Here is a 6343-nt window from a genome sequence, read left to right on the forward strand (position 1 = left end):
GTGAAGTAGGTGAATAAAGCATGAAACATTTAGTGGAAAACTTTTAGGGTTGCACTATTTCAGCAGGAGGCCTATAACACGCTGCCTTCCATACCCAGCAAAAAGTTATTTCTAATTGTTAGGAATTTATTCCAAAGCGTAAAAGTAAATCCTGACCTTCATGACATGGTAGCTAATGCCATTGGAGGAGTAAGGAACTGAAATAGTGCTTAATACTTAAGAGAGAAATTTTTGTTTACATGTCAATGCAAAACCACTCCTTCCCCCACACCACCCCCCACCCCCTGCCCCCCCTTCTTTCTGCTTCATTGGAAATTGCTAAAGAGCTAAAGAGGTATTCATCCTTAAATATGGATGAAGCACAAGTGAAAACATTTGCAGAATTTAGTCCAGGATCTAGTTCGGTAAACCTAGAAACATGTCTCCTGAAGCTTTAAGTGTAACTCTTGTCACAGTAGAGTTTGTAGGTCTGCAGAATATTAAACTCAGAGATAAAAATACACCCTTATCCCAGCTTTGAACAGTAGTAGAAATTGCTGACAGTGTGCACCATTGCCTTGTGCTGATCCAGACTTCTTAAATTTCTAGCTTCACTCACATTCAGCCTTCCAAAGGGGATCACTGTAAAGCCACACTGTTGAGGTTTACCTTGTGAACTCTGCTTAAAACAGAGAATCAGACTTATACACAGCCTACTGACATAACTCTAGTGGTCTGAGAAGGGAAAAATATCCAAGAAATTCAGTGTTAAGTCTCTAACTTTGTCTTTAAAACTGTCCTTCAGACCCTATGATTTCTGCTTCTGGTAGGTGACATCTGTTGTGATTTTGAGGATCCCTGATAATGTGTGAGCTGTTTGTTAACTCTTTTCACCCAGGCTGAGGTTTTACATATCCTTGCTGAAGGATATGTGGTAATCACTACTGTAAAAAACAAAGGCAAAGATGCAGGTTAATAATCTTAGATGCATCAGGGGTTTTTTTATTAATTTTGATTTCCTTTTCTTTGAAGAGTGATGAAATAGAATGACTAATTTGGCTCTCTGGTAGTTGCTAATATTTAATCTTAAGGCCCGGATTTAGGGTGTGGCTTTTTTGTCAAAAACACTAGAATAAAAGTGCTATTGAAAAACTATTTAATCAGAACACTGAGCCATTATTTATTTCTTTTGTACCAAGACTGTATCTTAGCAGTTTAAGTGAAATAACAGTGTAGGCATGATGCAATAATTTCTCATATGGAAGGCTATGGAAACAATTTATATTCAAAGTTACTGTACTACTTTAAACTGTGTAGTATCTGCTTTGCGTATTCAAACCAGGAAGTGAGATTTTCCCTCCTCCTCTCCAGTGTGACATGGGTAGCTGTTCAATTGTGGTTGTAATAGATAGGTAATATGATGACTGGCTCTCGTAGTTAGGGGATGAATATTGTGTGTATGTTAAGAGAAGCTTATTGATGTACAGTTACGTTACTGTGGTTTGTTGTTTAGATGTCCTCTGCTCTCCCCACAGTCCCCTTTCCCCCTCTCAGGCTGCCACTGGACAGCCTGGGTTGTCCGGGGCATGTGGAGGGAGAGCGTGCATCCGTGCCCCTTGCATGGGTGTGTTAGGAATGGGGAAGTCTTGTTGCTAGGGGAGCATGGCATGGCAACACCTGACCTCCAATCAAGTTGCAAGCAAGCAGCCTCCACCAATAAACGGCAAAGAAGAGTTGACTGGCAGATTTTGGGAGGGGCCAGGATCGACTGATGCAACACCCCTCCCCCCCCCAAGGGTATAAAAGGCGGAGGAGCCATCTTGTAAACGATCTTGTGGCTGCTGGTCACGAACTCCTAGCGCACTGTCCTTTTTGCTTATTCAGTCCTTTGTTGTGTTCTGTCAAGGTTTATTAAACCTTTGAAATTTTAAAAAGTGAGGGTTGTTTCTCACATGGTGTATGTGGTCATGAGGGATGGGTTGATCTGAATAGGCCTGTGCCATTTCTGAATATTGACTGAAAATGTGCTACGGTCTGCCTTTGAGTGTTTTGTGTTATCTTCACTAAGAAGATCATGAATTTGCAGGCTATGCAGCTCAGCACTGAGAAACCCTAGTATTTCCAACCCATCTGCGTAGGTCCACTTATGTAGAATGTTCCCACTGTGCTGTGCTTTTACCCCTCTTCTACAGCATAAACCATCTCAGTAACTGGCATCTTTGCTCTGGTGCCATTCCACAGCCTAACGTATCCCAGTGTTAGAAAACTCCTCTGTGACTTTTATCTCGTGTTTTTTTTGCAACACTCATCTTTCATGATAAGGCACCGTGCCCTCTGCTGTCTCCTCTGGGCTCAGCACTCACATCCTGCAGATAGCTGTGCTCCCTCTCCTTGTGTCTCCGTGCTCAGAGCTCAATCAGAGTGCCCTATTAGAAACTGGGCTCTCTTTCCACACTAGTTTTCCTGCCCTTCTCTGAATTCATTCCAGTTATCTTTCAGGTAACAGCATGCCCAGAAATTAAGGCTACATTCCAGTGTCTGAAAGGAAGCTCATAGTGACTCAAGCCAAAACATCTTTGGTCTGTTTTGCTACTGTGTTACTTCTTACTACATGTCCAATTTGCTGCATACTACTACTATTAAATCTCTGTTGACTTTACCGCTTTCCAGGTTTCTCCCTCCCATTGTGTGACTATTTCCCATCTGGGCTTTTCTCATGTGGGAAATAGTCACACAAATTCAAGACTTCAGCAGAACTTCCCAGCTGCATTAGGCATTTCACCAATAAATCACTGTTTCCTGTGGCAGGAGAGAAAACTTATTGAAACAGCCTTTCAAATCCCAGATGCAGTGAAACTCACTCTTCCCTATTCCCTTACTCCCAAATCCTGTGTAATATCACAAGCGAAATTTTAAACAGAAAATTAAATCCAGCAGGATTTCGGGGAGGATTCAAAGTTGCAGTGCTAAGAGTTGGCGAGAATCCACATGCTACCTCTGAAAGACATTGAAAAACTGACTGGAAAAAACCCAGAGTTTATTTTTGCTGTGTTAGCCAAGGTTATGACCTGGTGTGCAGCCATCAGGATTACTTCCCTGTTTCTTAAGTTTTGGCCAAGTTGATGCTGTAATTTAGTGTTGTTTAGATGATGTAGAGTTGATATACACACTATTTACCCTGCAGGGTAAATAGACAATGTGGGGTGTTCAGGAGAGACAGCCTGACAGCCTCTTCCCGGTGTTGTGCAAGGCCAGGACCCTTCAGAAAACAAAGCCATTCTCATAGGAACATTGTCCATATGACTTCATCCCTGAGGATGATGAAGAGAGAATATTTCATCCAGAGCTGTTCTGCACCACCAGTAAGGATGTAAAACTGGCCAAGGGTGTTCAGACCCTGGACCACCTGGTCCAGGACACTGTTCCCAGTATTGCCTCTAGGAAGGCAAGGATGAGAACAGGGCAAGAATATGTGATAATTCCTGTTTTCAGCCTACAAATATTTTCAGCTCAGGGGATTTCCTGGCCCTGGTGAAGTTTTCTGTTTTGTCACTCAGATGATTTCTATTTCAAGCACTTGTCCAGTCTTTCCTCAAGCCTCTGTAAACTTTTGACATTTATGTAGTTCTTTGGTAAAAACTCTACAGGCTCTCTAATTGCTGACTAAAGAAAACAATTCTCCATGTGGCATTTAACTTCATCTGGTGGCCCTGGTTCTTTTATTGGAAAAGCAAGTGAGCATTCATTTGCAACCCAGCCACTCCTCACTACTCTGGATTTGTAGACCTTTATTGTATCCCCACCAAGCCAGGCAGAAGAGTCCAAGACAACTCGGGGATTCCTCACACAAAAGCCATTTCATGCCTTTGATCATTCCCGTTTCCTTTCCTTGAGTCCCTTTTCCAGCGTTCCTATGTTGGATACAGTACTGAAGGGAGGGAATGGGGGAATAGTACAGTGGCACGATGATTTTTCATGTTTTTCTTTTTGTTAATTTTCCAGCTTCTCACTGACTTGAATTGCCTTTGGATTGAGCCAAAAGTCTCTGCACGTTGATAACGTGCAACAGCCTGTGTTGCTGAAGAAAAAAGGCTTTACTGTCTGGTCACTACTAGAATTAAGTTTCTTAACAATAGATCAGATCTAAGATGAAAGATTACTAACACAATTCAGGGCAGTTCCTGTATTTCTTAGCTCAGGTAAAGCTGTAAATTAAGCAGTGCCAAGGTTTGAGCCCTGGAGCTCAATCATTGGCACCTTCGTTGGGGTGCTCCTGGCTGTGGTTTCATCCTGCACCAACCTGCCCTCTTCCAAACAACTTCCAAGCATGCTGCAAAAATTTGCATGGACCAGGATGTTTCCCAAAGCAGTCTGGCAGCAAATCAGATGCTGTTAGTTCCTTTTACTGCGATTTAGAGGATCAGAGAGACTAATAGTATAAATATGGCCAAACGTGCCAACTGGACTCCGAGACGGGGAAAGGGTCTTGGATATATCCAAAAGCTTCCTTGAGGAATGATGACATTCACAGAAGAAAGGGCAGATTCTAGAACAGGCATGGAAATGGTTTGACCTGATTGTGGGATACTAAGGAATAAGGCCAGCATTGCTATGCATTTTGCACTTAGGGATAACAATGAAATTCTGTCTCCACAACTTTCCACCTGCCCACTTTTCTCAAGCATCCAAAATTTGGGATGATTGAATTATTCTAGATAAGAAGATTCATAAATTTATTTTGCTTCAGGGCATGAAAGAATCCATGCTGAGGGGAAATGTTGATTCAATTGATTTGGTTGCTAAGCCAGTTTCAGGAAATCCAGCTACAGCCTGCATGGAAAGCAGACCTAAGTGCTGTTTGGTTTTGACTATGACAAAAAGCTATCCATATATTTTACAAAGGTAAACATAGCAAAGGTAAACATAGCTTGGGTGTAGAAAGGTACAGGCCTTCTCCATTTGCCTCAGTAGTGTGTTACCCCAGTGCATTTCTACTGCTTTAGGGGTCGCCACTGCTATACTCACTTTGCTGATCTATCTTAACACATCTCTTTTCTTTCACTTGCAGGAGCACTGGCAGCATAAAAACAAACTTCCATTTAAAATTTTTTACCATCTGGGGTTACAAATAATAGATAAGGTAAATGTAATGGAAAGTGATGAGGGACGGGAACTTTCTTGTTTATTGCAGTTAATTTACACTGTGCATAAAGAGCATTTACATATAGTTAATGCACCACTGCCAGTGGTTCCCCTATTGTTTGTGCAAGTCTTTTACACAGCAAGGGAGAGAAGAGAACATTTGAATAGTAGAAGAAATTAGGCACAGGCAGCAGACATTCACATCTAATAAGTAAAGCTTCAAGTGCTTAAAGAAATGAATGTAAGTAGAAGAGGATTGCACTGGGTATTTTAAGCTGATTTTATGAAAATTGGTGAAATAATGACCATACTTGTTTATTGATACTAGTTTAGTGAGGAGAGGCTAGTTTTCCCAGTGAGTGATTTGTATTAGTCATCAGTTACTTATTTTGTGGCTACGAGGTACAGAGAAGCTAAAAGAATGTCAGAGAACAAAAATCAAAATTCAGCAGTTGGGAAGTGCCAAAATTAAGGTCACTGATTGGAAATGTAATTTAAATGTAACAAGCTGGAAGTTATGGGGGCAATGTACACAATAAGAAATAGATGTTTCATCCCCTTGTAAAGTGGTTGTTGCAATTCTACAGCTTGAAAATGTTAGTCATGTAGCACACATATTCTCAGTCTGAGTCTTAAAAACTAGTTCTTTTATGTTACTATTTTAATGATTAAATAAGGAGCCTACTGAATAAGAGGAACCTCCTCTCTCCTTATGCTTACTCTACTTGAAACAAGTGGTACACAATTTTCTGTTACCTTTAGACTCTACACCCTTGCCAAAATTCCAGAAGCTCTCAGATCATTCCCAGGAAACTGGAGGTTATATATCTGTATTCCCCAGACACACAGTTGCCTGCACTGATGGACAATTCCTGGGGACCCTCTTACAGATTACAGAGCACCTTGGCTGACTACAACTGATCATGCTGTGATTTTCCTGATCCATCCTGTCTTAGGGATTTTGTTTTCTGTGCACTGCCTGCTGCCCTGAGCAACACCTCTTTCCTGATGATGTCTATCAAGTTGTCATAGATAGATGAACCTCAGCAATCCCCAGTTTTCCTTTCCTTGTGCTTGCACTGTCTTCTCAATCCTTCTGGTAGTATATGTGTGTAGGTCTCCTCTGAGGCCTTCCAGGATCAGAATGAAAATGAAGGCACAAAAATTTGTGAAACAAATTGGTTTCTTGGGGAAAAAAACCCTATATAGTAGTTTCATTTAG

The sequence above is a fragment of the Chamaea fasciata genome, unplaced genomic scaffold (genome assembly GCF_029207755.1).
Source record: "Chamaea fasciata isolate MVZ Bird 193981 ecotype frontalis unplaced genomic scaffold, bChaFas1.0.hap1 SCAF_1, whole genome shotgun sequence".
NCBI lineage: Eukaryota > Metazoa > Chordata > Aves > Passeriformes > Sylviidae > Chamaea > Chamaea fasciata.